This window comes from Pinus tabuliformis, chromosome 5_1, assembly GCF_031772625.1.
Source record: "Pinus tabuliformis cultivar Carrire ecotype Pingquan chromosome 5_1, CPIR1, whole genome shotgun sequence".
NCBI classification, from domain to species: Eukaryota; Viridiplantae; Streptophyta; class Pinopsida; order Pinales; family Pinaceae; genus Pinus; species Pinus tabuliformis.
This window is the reverse complement of record NC_142305.1, coordinates 766,101,667-766,125,754: the sequence shown is the minus strand read 5'-3', so window position 1 is coordinate 766,125,754 and position 24,088 is coordinate 766,101,667. Positions and strand designations below refer to the sequence as shown.

At 34.0% G+C, this 24,088-nt stretch overlaps 2 pseudogenes; both read left to right on the top strand.

Annotated features, from left to right (window-relative positions):
• Positions 1 to 12,920: 12,920 nt before the first annotated feature.
• Positions 12,921 to 13,305, top strand: LOC149167173 (dolichyl-diphosphooligosaccharide--protein glycosyltransferase subunit 4C pseudogene; annotated as a pseudogene).
• Positions 13,306 to 15,240: 1,935 nt separating this feature from the next.
• Positions 15,241 to 16,533, top strand: LOC149167172 (nematode resistance protein-like HSPRO2 pseudogene; annotated as a pseudogene).
• The last annotated feature ends 7,555 nt before the right edge of the window (positions 16,534 to 24,088 follow it).

Below are 24,088 nucleotides of genomic sequence, written 5' to 3'. Positions count from 1 at the left end.
GTTGAGGGCAATCATGGACATTGCAGCTCTCACAATTTTGGACAGAATCGGGATCCGGGGTGACATAGGCCACCGCCGTTCCACAGGACAGAGGGACACTTGGCGTGCCCTCAGCCGCGTTGGCGAAGGCCACCGAAATTTTTCTCACTCACCTCACTCGCCTCCCACGACCCTGAATCACAGCATTTATGCTGATCGGACAGGCAATTTGCTTGTAGAGATCCGATCTTCAGCCCGAAATCCTCCCATCTCCATCTATATAACCCCGCCCGATCTCCATTGGAGCCCCATTGCTTTGAAGGCCTTTACTCTGCATCTTTCGAATTGCAATATCTCCCAGAATTTTTTCCCTCAGGCGAGTGCTTCGATGGCGGGTGAGGGGTGCCGGAACAACTCAGCGAACAGCGATTTGCAGCTGGCTAGAGAAATGTATGAGCGCAGAACCTCTACGCGTAACAAACGCAAGATCATTGATCTGGAAACTTCGGCCAAAGAGGAAGAAGGAAAGCTCACAGACCAGCAGCTCGGACAGGAAGTCGACTGGCTGCAAGACCCTGGGACGGCCAGTACTCGGGCGACCCAATTCGTCCGCACTCAGGCCGAGGCTTGGCGCATGAAAACCATCCTGGCGAAGGCCATGGATGTGCAAGACGACCATGCGGAGCAGCTGCGGACTCTACAGCGTTTTGCTGCCACCATGACTCATGACCATATGGCCGTGGTTGAGAGCAGTGAATTTAAGCTCTCCGCAATTCACCAGGAGCTGGGTTCGGTCAGCACCAAGCTCACAGAACTGATTAAGCTCCTCAAGAAAGCTATCCTGTCTGACAGCAAGCCTCCTGCGCCGCACCAGGGTGGTCCGTCGAAGGCCTAGTAGAAAATGCTCTCCACTGCTATGAGACCTCAGCGGCCGTCGTCGACTCCTCTGTTATCGCCTCCTCGCCCTTCTGTTTTGCCTATGTCGGCTCGGTCTTATATGCTCACTGTCCCTTATGTTTTTTGTCCTTTTCTGATAAGTTGCACAGCTGGCCAATCTTTGGCTCGAATCACCCTGCGTGGTGTTCCTGTTTGGCAGTTTCTCGTTTCTTCTCTCAGTCTTTGTTTACTATGGGGAGTACCTCTTGGCAGCATCCTTTCAGTCTCTTGCCCCAATTAGATTTTGTTGGTAAGGCCTGCTTCATAGCGGCCAGTCATCTGCTTCGGCAGACTTTTTGTACTATATGTTATTACTGTTAATACAAAAGCTTACTTACACAAAAAAAAACTAAATTAAATTAATATCATTAACTTTTAATTACTATAAATTAATAAACTATAAATTAATTAAAAGAAGTGACATGCAATAGCTACTATGTAGCCTTGTTTCAATATAAAATTTATGAGAAATTGTTCATCTTTTAATAATGTTTATTTTTATTTTTATGCTATATGATTTTGATATTTTATATTATTGTTGATTACATTTTCATAATATCATATTTTTCTTTATTTTCTAATTCTCCATCATTCTATAATGTTTATTTCCTTTTTTATGCGAGATAAAATAGAGAGATAATTCTGATTTTTTATATTACCATTGATTATGTTCTTACAATATCATAGTTTTCTTTATCTTCTAATCCTTCATGGTCCCATAATGTTTATTTTATTCTTTATGCTAGATAAAACATAATGATGATTTTGATCTTTTATATTACTAATGATTATGTCTTTATAGTATCACTAGTTTCTTTACCTTTTTTCACCCCTATAATGTTCATTTATTTTTATATTATCATTGATTATGTCCTTATAGTATTATAATTTTCTTTATCTTTTGTCACCTTATAACGTTGATTTTTTTCTTTGAGAATGAATATTGATCTTTCATATTAGAGTTATAACTTTTTTTTAGTATCTTAATTTTATTTATCTTCTAATTCTTCGCCATCCCATAATGTTTGTTTTCTTCTTTATGCTAAATAAAACACAGCCATGATTTTAATATTTTATATTACTCTTAATTACATCTTTATAATGTCATAATTATTTTCTACATTCTTTATAGATTTAGTCAATAATATTTAAAATGAATATATAATATTAATTTATTATAATTTTTTAAATAGACTAAAAAATAAAAAATATTTTTTTATTGATGATCATGGATCCTCTTTTATATATATATATAATATATAGTTTTATTGATAACAACTCATCTTCAATTTTATGTTAATTTTATAATGCAACTTGCAATTGAATGTTTTTTTTGTTTTTTATTGATGTTTATTGATCCCCACATATATATAAGTTTTATGGATAACAACTTATTTTCAATTTTATGTTATTTTTATAATGCAATTTGAAATTGAATATTTTATTGTTTTTTGGTTAATAATAATTTTTTATTATAATAACTATTTTATGATAATAAAAAATTATTATTAACCAAAAAACAATAAAATATTCAATTTCAAATTGCATTATAAAAATAACCTAAAATTGAAAATAATTTGCTATCCATAAAACTATTATATATATAAAACATTAATAAAAAAAACAAAAAACGTTAATTGAAGATGAGTTGTTATCAATAAAACTATTATATATATATAATATAAAAGGATCCAGGATCATCAATTATATATATATATATTCTAATTTAATTAAAAAAATATAATAAATTTATATTATATATTATTAACTAAATTTATAATATATATATATATATATATATATATATATTAATTAAAAAAAAAACATTCAATTTCAAATTGCATTATAAAATTAATATAAAATTGAAGATAAGTTTATATATATATATATATACAATCATTTTATTTGATAACAACTTATTTTCAATTTTATGATAATTTTATAATGCAAGTTGAAATTAAATGTTTTTTTTGTTTTATTGGTTAATAATGGTTTTTTATTATCATAAAGTAGTTATTATTACTTTTAATGTTGAGTTCACTACTTATGCAAGAATTATAATATATATATATATATATATATATATATATATATATATATTAAGTATTTTATATTTGGATATATTTTGGGGATAAGAATTTGTTGAAATTGTAAATTTAAATTATTGAATTTGTTCAATTTGAATATTATAAATATTTTTGGATGTGTTAGTATATGTGTGTGTGTGGGGCCATGAGGTAACTCCTCAAATGAATTGTGATTTTGCATAAAGGTTGATCATAGATATATGCACGGAGGGAAATACTCTTGGGCTTCATCTCTAGTGTCTCTTCATATTTCAATTCTCCTTATTTTTTATTTACACTATTTTACATGGACTCACCTGATCCCAATGATTAGGTGTCAACATTCTCTCCTTAATCTAAAGGGATGTTGGTGAGTCCAAGCATCGTTCTGAATCTTTCGAACTTTTCTCTTCCAAGTGCTTTGGTGAAGATGTCTGCAATCTACTCATTTGTGGAACAATGACGTAGATGGGTTTTCTTGGCCTCAACATGATGTCAAATTAGATGGTATTTGTATTAATGTGTTTCGTTAGATCATGCAACTTTTCGTTCTTGGCCAACTTTATTGCAAAAGTGTCATCAATCATGAGAGGGGTTGGATGCACTTGTTTCTCCTACAAATCTTCCAAAATTTTCCTGAGCCACAAAATTTCCTTTGTTTCTTCAGTTGTTGCCACATATTCTGCATCAGTTTTGGAATCTGCTAGAACTGATTGTTTGTGTGACCTTCAGGAGACAACGCCTCATCCAAGACTCATAGCATAACCTGAAGTAGATACCCCAATTTATTTATCTCCATTGACGTCTGAATCAGAGTATCCAATCAAGATGAATTCGCCCACCTATATATACTTAAGTCCAAAGTCTTGAGTTCCCTTCAAGTACTTTAGAACTCTTTTCCCAGCATATCAATGTCCCTCACAAGGCTTTTGAAAAACCCTGGAGAGGATTCAAACAACAAATGAAATTTCTGGTATGGTAGTAGTCAAGTAGTTGAGACTTCCTTCAAGGTGTCTATACTTTGTTGCATCCTCAATTTTTTTTCCTTCGGTGGATGTGAGCTTTAATTTCTGTTTCATTGGAGTAGTCAAAGGATTTCACTTAGCCATGCCAAACTTGTTCAACAGATCTCCATTGTACTTCTTCTGAGAGAGAAATATAAACTTCGAAAGCTAAGTTACTTCAATACCAAGATAGTAGTAAACATACACCAAGTCTGTCGTTTCAAAACCTTTGCTCAATTTCTTCTTTATGGATGCAATATAACTCTTATTGTTCTCTGTCATCAAAAGATCATCTACATACACCACCAAATATAAAATTGTTTTGCCAACTTTCTTGACAAACAAAGTTGCATCATCAAGATCATAGTGTTTGAAGTTGAGTTTTAGAAGATGCTCAGTTAACTTCTCGTACCAGGCTCGTGGTGCTTGCTTGAGGCCATACAAATATTTTACAAGCTTGCATACTTTATGTTCTTGACCCTTCACAACAAATCCTTCTGGATGGGACATAAAAAAATTCTCTTTTAGGTTTCCATTCAAGAAAGCAATTTTTACATCCATTTGATGGACTTTCCAACCGTTCTGAGCAGCCAACAAAAAGAGTGTTTGGATGGTATCCCATTTTTCTAAGGGGGCAAAAGTATCCTCATAGTCGACCCCTTCCTTTTGTGCAAAACCTTTTGCCACAAGCGTGACTTTGTGCTTATCAAGTGAGGCATCAACTTTATACTTTTTCTTGTAGACCCACTTGCAACCTATTGGTTTGGTTCCCAATGGAGGATCAACCAACTTCCAAGTGCCATTATTTATTAAGGCATCATACTCTTTTTGCATCACTTCTTTCCTTTCATAATGAGAAGTGACTTCTTTGAAGGAAGTTGGTTCAAAATCTATGGACAAATTCAGTTCACAATCATACGAAACATCCATATCAACAAGTGAATCAAAATCATATACATCATCTCTATTATGTCCAGTAGAGATCCTTGTTCCTGTCTTTCCAACCTCATCAAGATGAACACTTTCAAGTGTCTTGGTCATCCATTTTGGAGGACCTTTTTGAAATGGCCCAAGCTTCTTAATTGACTAAGTTGGGGTTGAGTCCAGATTTAGTCTCCCAATTCTATCAATGACATCACTCAAAGCGTCATCTGGATCAGTGGTTGGAGCTTCATGCGAGGGAGAAAGTGCTTCAGAAGAAGATTCCATAGATTGATCCAGTATAGGAATCCCCCCTTCAAGATGTGGAATCTCATTATCAAATTCTTGAAAAGACTTTGCATGTCTGAATCTATCCAAGCGATCAAGTTGCCACTCAACAACATTGCCAGCCTTGGAATATTCAAGAAATATCACATCTCTAGATACTACAAACTTCTTATTAACTTCATCATAGAGATGGTATGCTTTGGAGGTATTTGAATACCCTAAGAAGATACACTTACGAATCCTTGCACCAAGTTTATTTCTTTGTTCCTTAGTTATCAAGGCATAACATGTACATATGCTCTGTAGTGTGACAAACGAGATAAATGAAATTGGGGGACTCGACCCTGGAAAAGCTTATATTGTTTGGGTGTGTTCCACGACTAACCCTTGTCCTCATAACACATCAAAGAGTTTTGGTGAATGTATCAATGACGACCTTTCATTTTTGGAATTGGTGTGGCGATAGTGCCTGTCAGATATTCCGAAGGTATACTTTGCCTCCGAAATCTTTTTTCTTTGTCATTTATATAGTTGGAAATATCCTTTGTGTCATTTTTTGGAGGCCCTAGGGCCTGTGATGTTTTTGTGGTCATTTGGCATGAGGAGGTCGCATTGTCTAGACTCAATTAGGGTGAATATCATAGCCTGTCTTCTCCGGTTTTGTGTATGTCATGCTTTCCCTGTCTCAGGGTTTTAGGCTCGATGACATATATTTTCCGGAGCATATGTAGGCGATGTATCCTCATAGTACAACCTTTATTTCTTCTCAATCTAAGCTTAATGTTCCCTGAGAAAGAACAAAACGCCTTATTTTTATCAAACATATAAATAGGAAGGCTTCTATCCTCTAGTCAAGGAGATCATACTCTGTTCACTCTCTAAAAACTAACAAAGAGAAAAAATGGGGTATTTCTACAAAATTCCAAAGTCTACTATATGAGGGGAAGATGCTTCAAGATTCTTTCGAGATCAAAGACTATAACTTCCAAAGAGACTCGACCTTAGTCTTGAATTTGAGGTTGCGTGGAGGAGCTCCAAGACCCAAGACTCCAAATGGAACATATTCTTCTTTCAAACATGCAGTGAAAGGGAAGTCTTCTTACCCAACATATCATATTCAATGCAATACAAACCCCTACATTGTGGATACAATGGAGTTGTCATTAGCCATGGAAGTTAATCTTCTAGAGGTAAATACCCTCTTCATAGCCCTTCAATCCAAGGCAATCATCTATATATTAATGGCTTCTGACCAAAATTACAAGCATTACACCAATGGGTTTTTTCCTCTTGGACACCCAACTATGACATTTATAAATATGTTCCAAAGATTTCTTCATTGTTCAAATTGATACACAAAAATATTTGGATTATGCTCTAAATGAAGGGTCATTGTTTTGGGGTTGAGCTAGGCTCTTTATTACTCCATGATTTCTAGAGTTCGATGCAACACATATGATAGTTTCAATTATGCCAGTATGAGTGAGACTTCCAAATCTTCCTCTTCTTTTTTGGCACCATCAGGTTGTAGAGGATATTGGAAACACTCTAGAAAATTTCAAAAAGATGGACTATGAAAGAATAGAGAAAGCTATTTTTACTTTTAGAATATGTGCAGAGATAGAACTTAGCAAAGGTCTACTAGATCAAATTATTTTGAAACACAAAAATCTCCAATGGTCCCAAGTTCTTGACTAAGAGAATATGACATTCATATGTTGAAACTATTTTCAAACATGACACTTGAAGAGCACATATCCACAGGAAAAAAGGAACAAAAAATAAATGGCACATAAGCCAAAAGGGTGGCAGTTTACAAATCCACCCATTATTGAATGAAGAAGAAGAAACCAAGGAGAATATAACCAAAGATGAAGGGGGCTTACATTATACGAGTAAAGAAAACGTGGACAATTAGGTAAAATAGGGCAACCAAGCAGAGGAGGATAGTTTGGAAAGGTCTGAAAGTGCAACCCAAAATTAGATGGGCATCGTCTCAATAGAGACTCAAGATTTTGATGCGTTTGGGGGCATAAAATGAGCACATGTATTCGAGAGTTCAAACTCTGAAAAAGAACATTCACCGTCATCAACAGGAAGAGATCTAGCTTAAGTTCTTGTTGAACCAAACTCGGAGGGCTGGCAGAAAGTGCACAAAAGGAAAGGCAAAAAATAAAAGTTAAATTATTGTTTCTATTCTTAGCCTTGTATGTTTTTTGATTAACAATTTCTCTATCTGTTGCTTTTTCTCATTTTTAGCTCAATGTCATGAGATATATGTTGTTTTTTCTCCTTTTTAGCTTAATGTCACGAGACATTGTTTCATGAATGTGTTCAACATATACAAAATGTAATTATGTTCCTTCTTCTTGATTACCAAAATTATGGGCGTCTTTTTCCCCGGGAAAAAGAATATATATATATATATATATATATATATATATATATATATATATTTAATATACATAATATGAATTTTATATAGATAGATAGATAAATAGATAAATCTAAAAAGAGATGTTTATTTTAGATATTAAGGTTTTATATGACAGAGTTATCTAAAAGGATCACTTCTTGGTAGCTCATTCAGAAAGCTTGATTTGATCCCATGACCTCTCAACAACAGAATAGTTAAAATCACAAAACTTGATTTAAACCCATAGCCTCTCAACAACATAGTTGCTTTAATTATAAAGACCAACTAAATTAACCTTTAGAGCTATACATATAATCATTATAAATATTAAATTTTTAAATGATCATTAATCAAATTTAAAATATTATATTATAATTACTAATATTATAATTATTGATATTATCATTATTTTTTTATCATAATATAATCTAAAAATATTTTAAAAATTTATTAATAAAAACAAAATAACACTAATTTATAAACACTATATTTTTTAAATATAACATTTCATTCATTTAAACCTTTATTACAACTCCTCTATATTAAATTAATTACTCTAAAAACGAATAATACTATTAATTAAAATTCCATATATATATATAAAAGTTTTCATTGATTTTAGTAAAAACAAATTATTTGATTTCATTATTGAAATTAAATTAAATTTAAGTGTATTAAATTATTATGAATTATTTATTATTAAAATCGCATTTAAATATATTAAATTATTATGAATTATTTGATTTAGTTTAGAATTTTTTTTTATTTTTTTTTAATTTGAAAAGTGGTAAATTATCGTGGTTTTGATGACTGGCTTGATTTTTATTTTCTAATCTAAAAACCCAAAACCGTTAACTCCTTCGTATTTAATTAACGACTATTATTAAAGCAATGATATTAATGATTAAAACTAATTTTTTTTGGTATTAATTATGATTTTTTTTGAAAAGTGTTAAATTATTAAAGCAATGATATTAATGATTAAAATTAATTTTTTTATTAATTATGATTTTTTTTTTTAAAGTGTTAAATTATTATAACTCTTTCCTATTGAATTAATGACTATTATTAAAGCAATGATATTAATGATTAAAACTAAATTTAGTGTATTAATTATGAATTATTTGATTTTTTCTTTCTTTTCTTTTTAATTTGAAAAATGTTAAAATTATTATAGTTTTGATAAAATGCTTTACCTTGAATTTTCAAGTTTCCTACGTTTTTGGACAAATCTACTCAAGTTTTAGATTCTTTTTGGACATTTCCCTTAACCGTTACCAGATACCCATTTCGTAATTTCCCATTTACGGTTACCAACACTTGGAGACCAGATAGGCATAAGAGCCTACCTCATCTTGGTCCTTCTAGGCCATTATGTTTTTGGAAACCCACTTTCCTGCCATATGAACATAAAGGACTGCTAAATACTAAGAAATAGAGACCTAATTAGCGTAAAGGCCTATTTGATTTTGACCATTCCAGAGCACTTCACAAAAAATTGAGAGAGGCGGAGCTCAAGAGAATGCAGAATGAATTGACTATTCTTCTAGATTGGTCTTTGTAGCCAAACCAATAACGCAGTAAGTTTGATAAATTTGATGCGATAAAATATAAATGAGCTAAGCTAGGGGATATGTCCAATAATGTAGATGGTTAAAACTAATTAGAATAATTGAATGCTAAAAGTAAACTGAAAAGAATGAAAAATAAAAAGCCAAAGTCAGAAATCTAATATGGTGTAGCACCACATTGAAAAAGCATTAAAAAATAAAGTCAAGTGCCACAATGACAATATGGCCCCAAATGAGAAGGGCCAAAGAAGTACACATTTATGGAATGCGGATTTCATTGGTATATATTGGCAATCCACACACCAATTCCATGACATGTAGAGGGATGGAAAAAGATTTCATTTGTGTTGTTTGAGTAAAGTGGTTGCTATATAAAATCTCATTTTTTTAAAGTTAAAATAAATAAATAAAATATCACGTCTTCATGACCTTCAAAATTTTGCCAAAAACCAATAACAGAAAAAGAAAAAATAAATTACTGAAGATCTTTGGAACATGCCATTTTGAATGACAAATTGCAATATGCAAGCACTTTGGGTTGAATATTACAGGGGATTAAAACAAGTGCTACATAGTAGTTATTTTTTTCCATTTAATTTAAATGTAATTGAATTAAAGTAAAAGTAATGAATTAAAATTAGTGTTTAGGTTTAGAATCTAGTCAATTTAAATACCATTTTGAGTAGCAAACTACAATATGCAAGCACTTTGGGTCGAATGTTACATGAAGGGGATTAAAACAAGTGCTACATATTAACTATTGCTTGCAGTTTGGTTTAAATGTAATTAAATTAAAGTAAAAGTACTGAATTCAAGTTAGTGTTAAGGTTTAGAATCCTGTCAATTTAGATTTTACTTATTGGTAAATTGAAGTATTTTGTTATTTGTAATTTCTCATTGTTGTTGTGGATAATTCAATCCTACCCAACTACAATAAAAATGGTTTATTAGTCCTTCATTTGGCTTGAAGTATAAAAATCAATTTCTATGAATTACTATTGATTTCAATAACTATAGTTGATTTTTATAAATATATTATATTTTCTATCACTTATTGTATTGTTTTGCAAAATTAAATAATTATAAAAATATTGTAGTTAAAAAAACACATTTATTTATTTATTTAAATAACATTGTATAATACCTACTATGGAAGACATAATAACAATATATAAATAAAATAATATTAAATCAAAAGTAAAACTCAAATTTCTATGAAAAAAGGTGAAATACATTCACAAATCATTATTAAGATACATTTACTATAATTAAAAAATATATTTTAAAAATCAGTTGTTTCAAGAACAAGTTTGAATAAAAAATGACAAATCTAAAGTCTAAAATATTCAATAAATCAGAGCAAATAATACATGCTAATTTAATTTAAAGCAAACATAATATACTCCATAAAAAGATGAACTCACTCGGACTTTAATTTACTGCAGACATAATAATGTTAAAAAGTACAAGTTTTTGAAATCAGAAACTATTTTTAATTAAATTAATATTAATATCTGTCTTTTCACAAATATTCTCAAATAATATTACAAGGAGGGTCCAACGTCACCCATTACGAAGTATGACACATACCACTAAAATCACAAATATCATACCACCAAAATCACAGGCTAGGAAACAAAGAAAATAACATCTATAAATTTATAGTAAATAATATTAATAAAAAAATTTACAATAAATAAAAAATAATCTATTAAATTCCACTTAATTTTTTAACCAAATTAATTGATTGGTGGTCAGCCTAAAACGCACTACCGACCTAATAAGTAACGAGTCTATAAAATACTCGGAATCCAAACTAGTTGAATGGATGGAATGAAGGTGTGAACATTTTATTAAACAACACATGTATGGGAGCGGACGACCAATTCTTTTTTGGGTTGGAAATGAAATTAGAGGGAAGTATTAATGACGAGCAATTTGGAGATGAACTTAATGACAACCCAACAAGAATATTTTATATTAGAAATGACAATCCAACGAGAGTATATTTTATTAAAAACTATTCGCTTTATTTGCTGACACACTTGCTTTGATAAACCAAATTCTTCAGAGAAATGACAGATGTATGTATGTTATGTTAATGCCATATAACATAATGCTTCCTCTTTCTTTGTCATTGCATATCTTTTATCACTTTTGAAATTTGTTAGCAATGATGTATGTTATGTCACTGTCATATATTATAATGCTTTTTCATACTTTGTCATTGGATAATTGAAATTTGTCAGTAATGATGTATGTTATGTTACTCTCATATATTATAATGATTTTTCATATTTTGTCATTGGATATTTTTTTATCACTTTTCAAAATTGTTAAAATGGTTAGTAATGATAATGATGGTTAATATTATTAAAATTAAAATTTTATTATTTTTTTTAAATATTATAATTTTGATGATTTTTTTGTTTTAATATTATATATGATTGGCTCAAGTAATTATTATTTTATTAATTGGGATGATTCATTTGGTTTTATAATTTTGATCAATTAAAGAGTTAGAAAGATCAAGATTGCAATAAATATTTTGAAATGATGAAATGATGTAGTTATTTTTGATGAATTAAAAAAATTAGAAAAATCCAGATTGTAATAAATATTTTGAAATTATGATTTGATGTGAATGTACATAGGCCAAAAAGATCGAGATTGCAATAAATATTTTGAAATCATGAAATGATGTAGTTACTTTTGATGAATTAAAAAATTAGAAAAATCTAGATTGTAATAAATAATTTGAAATCATGATTTGATGTGAATGTACACAGGCCATAAAGATCAAGATTGCAATAAATATTTTGAAATCATGAAATGATGTAGTTACTTTTGATGAATTAAAAAATTAGAAAAAATTAGATTGTAATAAATATTTTGAAATCATGATTGGATGTGATTGTACATAGGACATTTTGAGAAAAGTATTTTGGATCCCAAACATTTTGAAAATTATCCAATATTTTATTAGGCAGATAGGTATAGCACAATGAATTTTATGTTAAACCACATAATAATTTAGTCAAACTCTTTTGCCCTGAGTTTGAACATATTATTGAGCCATGCCTTGTAATTCATGGCGAGTCCTATTTCCACCTCCATAGCAAAGTTAATGCTATGGAGGTACCCCCTCTGACAGCCGCAGACAGCATCATAAACCATGCATCCTCGACCATGCATCATAAACCGCATCCCTCTCCGGCATGGCATGCATCCCCCTCCGGCAGCCCATCGACGCCCCCATCGACCCTGCCCGCAGCCACTGGTGGCCTCCACTCAGATCGTATTGATGAGCACATTTACCGACGAGAGAGCTCATTTACGGCATGTACGAACCACACCAACCTCCTCCAGGCCATTCAAAGTCCCAGCAATCCTATCTGCAAAACAATTCCGCCACAATTCACCTTCTGTACTCCGGCGAACAAAGAGGGAGGTGAGCACTCCGCGTCGAACAGAGGAGACGTTCAATAGACAGAGGAGCTTTTACTGAAAGTTGGAAACTATATGCAGCTGGCCATTGGTGATCGAAAATTGCGGTTGGAAAGGTTAGTGCGCATCCTTTTTATGAACTCTTCCCTAGTTAATGATCTGTAATTGGTATATATCTTTGTACCTCCAGCCATTTCAGGCTGGATACATCTGAAGCCTGCGAATTCTTGGTGAATTTTAACATCTATTTGCCTCTAAATTTCCATCGGAGTAGCTACTCTGCACACATAAGATGATTGACGATCAGGACCTTGGATTTTTTGCAAATTTTGTGGGTATTTTCATCTTTGTTTTAGTGGTTGCTTACCACGCAGAAATGTTTAATCCGCAGTCGCAACAATGGGCGTTAGTTTTGTTTAAAAAAAAACAGCGTTGCTAATTATTCAAATGCTGGCCCAGGGTTCGACTTGTGCAGATGCAACAATGGTCGTTTTGTTTCAAACACAACGCTGTTAATTATTCAAATAAAATGCTAGCTAAGCCTTTGACCGGGGTTCGATTCCCGCAGGCGCAATAATGGCCTTACGTTTTCTTTCAAATAGAACGCTGTAGTCAATTATTCAAATAGAACGCCCGCTGTTCCGCTGTTGTTACTGGACTCTGTTAATCAAGAATAGTGGAGGAAAGCTGATAGTTGTACTATGAAATTATAAATTAATTACTTTAGAATTCAATCAGTATAAGGAAATGTACCCTAAAACATTGTATCCCTTCGTGCAATTAAAGTATTTTGAATATTATCCCTGAGATTTCATAACGATTTTTCCTTCATAGATTAATATCTACTTCTGCAATAGAATGTCTTCTATATTGTATGAACTCATATCACGCAACCAACATTAAATAATCACTAGTTTACATCTTAATTACAGGGTACCCATTTAAACGTGTATGTCGGTAGATGAAACTGGTGTCATCAGAAGTTTTTCCTCGCTCAAATATTTTTATTAATTTATTTTTGCCAACCTGATAAAAAACGATTTAAATTTCTGAATATAATTATAATTTTGTTACGATTCAAATTTTTCTCCTGATGATTTGTTTTTCTCAAAAATCTGCTTTAGGATCGTAAAAATTTTCAATTAAAACTTGTGATTAATAAGTATTCGTGTTGCCTGCAAAATCTAACAGCAAATCATCTGTCCTCATTTCATTCAATTTTATATTATACAAATGAATTATGAATACTGTAGATATATTATACGCAGTCGTATAAAAGATTATGAGTTGTTGAGGTGTGCAAAAGTGGAGCTACAATGGTTTAAGATAACTACTTTTGATTATCTCAACTACTATTATCTTACTCTTCATTATCTTAACTATGAAATTATAAATTAATTACTTTAGAATTCAACCATCATTGGCATAATTTTGTATCAAGCATCGGCATAATTTTGAAACAAGGGTTGCGCCTATAGCAACCATAGTCTATAACCTTTTTTTAATTACTAATGATAATGATATCGTCAACATCCATAGACTCTATCAACGCAAATACGTACACAGAAAAGTTCATTTTTAATTAAATAATAAAAATGATGTCATCACCATCCACAAAAAACTCGAACAAAACAAAACTGTATAAAGAAAAGTCCATTTTATTAGGTTGGTTTTTGAAATCTGATAATGTTGGTTGCGTGATATGAGTATGTTTTTCCTTCATAGATTAATATCTACTTCTGCAATAGAATGTCTTCTATATTGTATGAACTCATATCACGCAACCAACATTAAATAATCACTGGTTTACATCTTAATTACAGGGTACCCATTTAAACGTGTATGTCGGTAGATGAAACTGGTGTCATCTGTTTGGATGGAGAAATGGAAAACGATAGTAAAAAATCACAAAACAATTGCATAGTCTAATAAATGTGGAATATTGTTGTTAAGGAATCTGTTTAGTTATTAACACTGTGAGTATATATGCACAGTGGAAACAGTAGATAAATTTGATCTAATAAGTATAAATGGAGAAATAAAGAAATGAGGCACACATGGAAACAGCGGAAGGATCTGATGTCATAGGAAGAAATGGAGAAGTAAAGAAATGAGAGTTGACATTATTTACATTAAATATTAACACTTTAGATATTCAAACTAAAATCAGTTGATGAAAGCACTTACAGACTTTGTCCTTGCCGGATGTGCAACAGTAATGTGCTCAGAATTTAAGTGCCAACAGACCAACTACCGTATATTTAGCTTATATCTATTCACTTTGTTAACTGGAAAAATATATATTTATGTGTTGACATTATTTAACTCTTTTCATTATTTATGTGTTGAGTTTTTATCATCTACATAAAAAGTTGAGTTGCAACAAATAGATATGTTTTTGTCCAGTAACATATTATATATAGCTTTTTAAATATATCAAGGATTTAAGAACATTTTATTCTATTCCAGTTTTCAAAATTTTAGTGTTTAAAATGGATTTTAGTGTTTATTCTATTATTATGTTGTTCTTTTTAGATTATGGTATATGGAGAGCATTAGTGTCTTTACTCTCCTCGTTATGTTTGCAGGGAAAAAATATGTCCTGTAAAAAAATGGCATCCTATTTTGGCTTTGTTGAAGAATCCATAGAGCCCTCCCCCATGGAGTGTGCGGGTTACGAGCAGTATGTGCATCTCCCCGAGCTCAATGCCATGTGGAAATTCAAGGAATGGCCTGGTTGGTCTAGAGAGGGGTTGGTAAAGACTGCCTTACAGTTATTGGAGATTACTTTTCAGTTTGTTTCGTCTGTCCTCTGTGACACAAGGACTTACATTGACAAAGAGGAATGGAAGAGAAGGCTTGAATCCTTAATTAGTTCCCAGATTGAGTTGATTTCAATGATTTGTGAAAATGACAAGCAGGTTCCCACTCTTCAATTGTCAGTAAGTAGTGGTGTTCTCTCATGGAAAGTTTTCCATGAGGTATGGTAGAGACCTGGTGCTTTACCTGTGATTAGCATAACAAGTGAAGAGAGCTTACTTCCTCGTTTGGGTACATGGAAAAGCGTTGAAGCTATGGTTTCTAGAATATGGCTTGCCATTGAAGGCCATATGCAGAGGACTCCCTTCACTTTAGGTTTGGGGGAACCAAATATGTCAGGTAAGCCTCTTCTTGAATATGATAGAATCTGCAAGCCAAGATATTTGCACTCTTTAAAACAACATAAACAGTTCCATAATCTAGAAGATGCCAAACTTTGCAATGTCCTCCAGATCTTTGAGGCCTGGGTATTTGTAGGCCAAGAATTGTTGCAGAGAGTATATGAAAGAATAGACTCTGGGGATTTCGTAGGAGCATCCACAGACTGTTGGATGGTTGAAAGGATGTGGAACATGCTCACAGAAATTGTGAATTTGCTTCTAGTGATGGACCCAGATGATTTCCTTTGTCTTAAACACCAGTTGGCAATTAGCAGCACTAGTATGCTTGCAGGCGCATATTGCCTTCAGTCTGCCCCCCTTAGAGACCTTACAAATGCATGCAAGGAACTAAGGCATCTGGTGCCCAAAGTCATCGGTGTTGAGGCTGATCCAAAGGGTGTACCAAGGCTCCAGGAGGCACTTATGCATTTGTTTCATTCACATGGACTGCGCTCACATAACACTTCAGGTGCTTACCATGTTGCAACAATACATGTTCTGTTGGCCTTCCAGGCAATAGAAGCCGCAGTGAAAAGGTTTTTCTTCTCATATCAGCAGCTGGTAGTAACAACCATGGGTAGCACTGAAATGAAGGGTCCATCATATCTAGGTGCTTGTGATGCCCTACATCAGATATATTTTGAACCACCTTATTTCCCTAGTGTGGATGGTGCAAAGACATTTTTGGGTTACTATTGGCACTAAAAGTTACAACTATGGTGGATGGTACACTGGAAGATCTACAGACAAATCAAGTGAAGTTTACAAGAGAAAGAATAGTGCCTTCAGTTTTTCAATGTATTACCCCAAATTCATACATACACTTTTTACATTGACAGTTTTGAGTACTATACATAGAATTATATTGGATATAGGATTAGACTCATTTTTGTTCATCCCCATCAGTAGGACCAATCAATAGAACAGTGCTAGAAATTTGGAATTTTTTTTTTTTTTCCCTCTCCAACATGGATAGGATACTAAGGATTCATAGTGTGCAATTCCTCCTTCGTTAAATAGTGTAAAAGATTGTCCAAAATTAAAAAGGTAATTATTAAAATTATTAAATTTTACATACCATAAATAATAGAAGTAGGATGCGGATCCAAGTACGAGCATTCGCCTGTTTCGACACATCGATCGGTCTTTTTTAATTTTTTAATTCTTTACCTAAATTTTATGATGAGTTTAATGATATTTATATAATTCATTATAAATTTTAACATGAAATGTAGTTTAATGCTGTTATTTTTATATTTTTTTTTAAGATTTTTTAATTCAGTGTGTGAAACTGAGATGATTATAATTTTAATTTGTTAAGTTTATTTAATGGAATACATCATAATTTTTTTGATGCATTATTTTTTTTTTATCAGATTTTTTGATTTTTAAGATTTTTTAATTCACCGTGTGAAATTGAGATAATTATAATTTTAGATTATTGAATTTATTTAATGGAATATATCATAAAAAAATTTAATGTATTAAATCTATATCATATTCAAGCTACATTCCTACCATAAATATCCACTCATTTCCAAAGTTTTGAGAAAAAATATTAGATAATGCATTTCGGATTGACTAATAACATATAATTAGTATAGTTTTTTATCTCTACATTTATTTTACAAAGTACTCTGATACTTCTTTATACTCTACTTTAATTTTCTTGCACATGGCCTTGTGTTATTGCTTAGGATGTCATTTAATTTAACTGAATTTATGGTAAAGGTATAAATTTTGCCTTTAGTTTTTCAATACTAATTTGTTTTAGTGAGATTGTAAATTTTAGTCAAATTACTTCTAGTATAGTATCATTTATAAAATACGTTGTTCTTTAATCATATAAGTTTAAATTTAGAACATTGATAATGCATATTGCTTATAATCATTCTCACTCTTAATATCTATAATTTGGCTTAACACTTATCATTTTCTTGCAGATTGACACACGGTTCGCTCGCTTGTGCAGAGCCTAACCCCACAGTTTACAAAGAACAAAAACAATCATTGTAATTTTTCTTTCGTGGGTGACTGGCAACCTTTAGTGAATTGCCTTCACCTCTGCAATTTTTTTCCATATAGTTCATATTGTTTTAATAATCAGTATTAGTAGGGCAATTACTTAGCCTTTACTTTAAAAATTTTACATTTCACACATAGCTTAATAAGGGGAAAAGTAAGTGGCCATAATCCACACATTTTTTCAATTTGTTTTGCTATTTTACCGAAGTCAAATAGTTTAATTAGCAAAGGAGTAAGTGGCCCATAATTCACTCATATTTTTTACTAACCAAAGCATCTTTACCTAAGTAGCATTGGGACTAGGAACTGGTGTTATTAAAGAAAGGGAGTAGCCCCTGCTTCCCTTGCGTCTTTTAGACGATCCTGGGCTTGCATCTGAAATCTTTCTCAAAGCACTCAGTTTTTCATCTCCCTTTTTAGGCTCACATAGTGTAATAGGAAGGAAGTAAGTGGCCCATCAACCACACATTATTGTATTTGCAGGTAAGGAACAAACATAATTTAGTGTAAGTAGACGAATTTGAAAAGGATCATCGAATATCCACATGAATACAAACTTTGTATGTTCACTCTGTCACTTACACACACATTTCACTACACACACTAAGCTACTCTAAACTTTGAACAAAGGGAATCAAGTGTAAAAACCTTTTGTACTTAGTTTATTTAAGCTTAATTTTTCACACCATAAGTGAAGGAAGACACGTAAAAGCAATCATAACTTGAACAAACTAAATTTCCCCACATGGGCCACAAAATAATTTATAGTTTAGGTTAGGACTGTTGGGGGTAGGCATCCAATAAGCCGCCATGGTCATGTTACATTTTGAAACATAGAAGTTGTATTTTAGGGTGCTTCAAATCCTTCAATCAGTCCACGGAAAGACAACCCAGGCAGCACAGAGACCCGATTCAGAGGGGGTTCGGCTTAGGCTCAGTGCGTGCGGTCCTATATGGGGCTACCCAACCTGTATAGTGCTCGGTACTGATAACCGATTACCAAGAAGCTAAAGACTCGACTGCCTCCGTGAGACGAAGGTATCCTATTGGCCAAATTTTAGGGCATCTTTCCCTATAGGTGGAGGTGTGGGAAGCACTAAAGCCTCATTCAATACCTTGGTTGATTCTTTTCGTTGCTGGAAGCGTCACCAGTTCTTTCGGGACGTAGCCCCAGTACTCGTCATTCTTTGGCTGCTGGAAGCGTCACAAGTTCTTTCGGGACGTAGCCCCAGTACCCGTCATTTTTTGGCTGCTGGAAGCGTCACCAGTTCTTTCGGGACGTAGCCCCAGTACCCGTCACAAAAGATATCTCCGCAAGGCCCAGTTACTTATAGAGTGGAAAGGACGAATAGGTCTTCATAGGACCTTTTATCATATGCAAAACAATCTAAAATATTTTCCTTGTTTGATTGATCACATAGCTTAACTTAAAGGGAAAGTAACACTTTATTTTTCATTTTGCTTTATGTATGTAATTTCTTTTTATACACATTCCTCTCCTCACCACAAAAGTGACACACATTCCATTTTAAGAATACATAAATACTTTACTTTTTCATATTAAGAATAACAAGACAATGCTACACAAAACATTCCAATTCTTGTTTCACTTGAATATACATTAAAATAAATTCTACAAATAAAAATTGAAATGAAACATGTTTTTTAACTGATTTAAAATGAATTATTGGATAACTTGTTATTTATTTTGATATTTTTCGGGTAGAAAAATTGGAGGAATTATCTTTTGTGACATATTTTATGATATGTCTTAATTTTGAGATTTAGAATTTAAAGCCCTCTAAAGTTATCTTGGGATATGAAACGAGTGACAGCTTTGTGAGCATAGCTCTCTGCCTCTTGATGTCATTTTACACACCAATTCTAGCATTCAAACAATGTGAAAATCACCTTAATCAAATTTCATATGCAGAAGTTATGCCTCCCACAAGTTTAGCTAACTAGTTCATACGGTGGTACCAAGTGGACGCTGCATCAACACCATTACTTAGATATGTGGAGTTAGTCACGTGTGGACATTCAAGAAGATCCTAAAAGGTCCAAAACCATAACACTAATAGTGGCTTGAAAAATGTGAAAACCCTAAACCTTAAGTAGTTTCCAAGCTATGTTAAATACTACGTCACTAGGAAGAGAAGGGGTTCCATCTTTTTAGGATTGTATTAAAACATAGTTGAGCACAACATCTAGGAGTGGCATTTGAGATCAAAACAAAGGAGAAAGATAATTTGCAACAACCATATAGACAACAATGTCATAGGCAACTCAATCGTAAATGCCCCTTTCTTTGTATTTGTATTTCCATAATTAAATAAAAAAGAGTAGAGTATAAGCCTCACCTTCTAATTAGGTTTTCTTTTATATGATATCCCCTGAGTTATATCTTGTATTAAATTATATGATTTTTATATTCACTTACATTTTTTTCTTTTATGGGTTTAAATATTTATATGTATCTAACACTAACGAAGTGTTGGGACATGCGAAAACCCTAATCTGAAATCATTATCAAACTATGTTAAACACCAGGTCACTAGAAAGAGGGGGTTCCGTCTTTCTAGCATTGTATTATCTCGTGGTAGAGTAGAGCATCTAAGAGTTAGATTTAAGAGCATAACATAAGAACCATTAAGAATACAATGTCAAAAAAAACTCTGTAATAAATACTCGTTTTTCTGTATGTAAAGTTTCATAATTAAATAAAATATAATAGAATATAAGTCTGCTTTTTAATTAGATTTCTCTGATATCATATTTTATAAATTACATCTTTTATTAAATCATATAACTAATATTTCCATTTACTTATTATTTTTTTAAATTTTTTTTTTTTGTAAGCTGAGGAGAGTCCCTTTTTTCTATTATCATAAATTGAGATCAATACAAAACTGTGGTGATCTCAACCCGCCCCTAAGGGAAACCGGGTTTCTTGACCACCTGAAGTTTTTAATAGCAAGCCAAAAATAGTATATCCTCAGTCTATCTTTCCAAGCTTTATAAACTGCGATCGTATATCTATTTAAACTGTTTTTTGTCTGCATATTAAAATAAAAACAGCAACCTACAAAAAGTTGACTGTAACTAGAGGGAGATTTTGCATAAAAACCTCTTTACATCAAGCCTTCTCTTACTGGTTCATTGTTCCTGCCTGTTGCTCCTTTTCCTGCTTGATTCCCGATCCTCCTGCTTGTAACTACTGCTGAATTTCGTCCATCTCCTTGTCCTGCATGAGCAAGGTAATCTGAATATTCGTCAGCTCCTTTTTCAGGTTTGGTATCCCCTGGGATAGTTCTGCCATTTCCATGGCTACTTGTTCCATGGCTTTGGCAAGGAGTCTCTTCATCACCCAATATACGTGCAGAGATTGTTTATATAGGGTCATTCGTCCCCTCGTATTACCCGGGTCCGGGAGAAGATACTCCCAGTCCTCCATTTCCGACTCCGACTGAGCCTGCATTGACTCTTCTTCCAGGTGTTCAATTATCCTTCAAATTTTTGGGTTTGTGTTATGGCAGTATGCCATTTCAGCAGCCTGCACTCTCCTTCCTATCTCCCTCCTCCCTTTTTGTACCTTTCCTTGTTCCGCTGGCCTCCCCTGCTTCTGCCATCCCTCCTCCGCTTCTTCTTCCTCGCCCGCCTCTTTCTCCTGCTCCTCCCCTTCTCCTCTTTCCTCCCCTGCCTCGCCGTCCTCTTCTCCCTACTCTTCTTTCGTAATCCTCTCCTTCTTCCTCAATCTGGTACCCCTCCTCAACCTCTCGGCCTCTTTTCCTCGTCTGAGTCCTACCCGACCTTCCGCCCCTGCCATAATCTTCATATCCAGGTACTTCCTTCTCTGGCTCGAAGTCACAAATGTCGACCTCATCCTCCGAATCGTCATGGATTGACAGAATTTCTTTCTCTGTCTCCTCCTCCGCAATGCCTTTGCCTTTCTCCTCGCGTTCCTCTCGTTTCTGAATGCCTCCCTCAGCCTTACTTCGCATCCATCTCCCTGCACCCATGCTCCTTCCCTCAGCCATTATCCCTTTTCGCCTCAGATTTTCCTGACTTTCTTCTTTCTGTTGCAGGTTCCTGGTCCTTCCCCACCCTTGAACTGTGCTCGTCGAAGCTTTGTCACCCTTCTTCGTTCTCCTGCATGCCCCTCTCCTGTTTCTTTTGTCTTGCCACCTTCTCGCTTTAAACTTTCTCCTCTGCCTCCTTTTCTTATTGACTAACTTCCTTTCCGCTCCTCCACCTGTCTTATCTTTGCTATCATGAGTCCGCCCATCCCCTATCAGCCTGACATCTCCACCTCCCTTCATCGGTACTCTTCCCTCACCTCTCCTTGGGATGATATCCTTTTCCGCGGTTCGCTTGATCCCATTAATCATGATTTGATCTCTGCTTGCCCGTTCCTGCATGCTCCCTGTCCGGGCATTTATTGTCCTGTCTACTCTCTTCCTCCTCACGATCGGAAGTCTATTTATTATCCTTTTTCCGGGCAATTGATTCATTATGATCTTGGATTATTATATTTTTAAGTTAACTCCAGCTCGGTTCATCCTCTATTTATGGCCAACTAACGTCCAGTCTTCTGTTCGACTCTTTACTCCCCTAATTCGCCAGCAGATCCACCACTCTATTCCCTTTTCGCCTTACATGGCTTATTATTTTATATTCAATTCTATTTAGTAGCCCCTCAATGCCTTGAATGATCCCCGCAGTCCTCCAACTTTTCGTTACTTGTTCCCAACTCCTGCCATCCCTTAGTTTTCGGAGCATCTCTATTGTGATCTGTGAGTCTCCTTCGATTTCCAGGTTCATGTACCTATTCCTTACTGCGATCCATAATCCCTGATGTACTGCCCAAAGCTCTGCTTCGTTATTCGTCATTTCACTTCCCCATTCCGCAAACACCCACCTTGTATTTTCCCTGTTGTCCCTGAAGATGCCCCCCAGGCCTGCTTGCCCTGGGTTTCCTTTGGACGCCCCGTCGAAGTTCAACTTAATCAAATGTTCTCCAGGATATCTGAAATGGTTAGGGCTCTGTGTGAGAGGTCCGATCCTTTTCTCTGCTCGGGGGTAGACCATGCTAAATTCCATATTTAATTTGGAAACTATTCTCCATTCTTCCTGATTCATTTTCCAGTCCCCCTCCTCCCATACCTCCGATAGAACAGTTTCTTTTATCGATCTACATATTTCTTCCCATATTCTTGCAGCTTGGCAGCGTTTATCCCTGAAAATCCCCCTATTTCATTCTTTCCAAATAGACCATATGACGAACCCCACTGACAAATTCCATACTCTTCTTACTACTCTACTGAGGAATTTTCCTTTGCCCCATTGCATCATAGTATTCACGATGTTGTTCACATCTCTTTTTGTTTTTCCAAAGAGTACTCTGATTTCCTCCCGCAAACACCTCGCAAATGGACATTTATTAAGTATATGCTCTTGGGTTTCAGCTTCTTTTCTGCATAAGCTACATCTTGAGGGCCCATAGAAGCCTCTTTGTTGGATTTTGTCCCATGTCAGAGTCCGCTCTTTGCTCACCAACCATGCAAAAATTGTTACTTTCGGCCACCACTTGCCTTCCCATATTACTCTCCAATTAACAACTCCTTCCTCCCTTTCCTATTTCGTTGCTAAATAATACGCTTCTTTTACTGTATAGGTTCCTTTCATAGATTTTCCCCACCTGAGGATATCCCTTCCTGGTCTGATTTTAATTTTCCTCAATTCTACCTCCTTAGTATATAATTTTTCTATATCCTGGTTTATATTTTCATACCATTCCTCTGGCCTCCTCCAAACCCTCCATATATCATTGGACTCTCCCTCTTTCCAGTAATCCCTCACATATTCTAATCCTACCCTCTTCGCTTTTTGTTGGACTTCTTGTAGGGTTTGTATCCTTGCCAATTTATCTCGTTGCTGCCATCCTTCCTCCCAGAATCTGGCATTGCTCCCCTCACGGATTTCCCAAAAGGCATGATTATTAACTATGTCCCTATTCTGGCTTGCAAGTTCCCAGATTGAAGATCCTTTTGGGATTTCCTCAGCTTTCAGTCTTCCCTCTACTGTTTCCGGCATATTATATTTTTGATTCCATATTCTCTTCCATACATCATTTCCCCCCCTACACCCATCTCCACCAAAGTTTTGCCCCTAGTACCTTATTTAAAATTTCCGGATCTCTCACACCCAGACCTCCTTCTTCTTTTCTTTTAGTTAC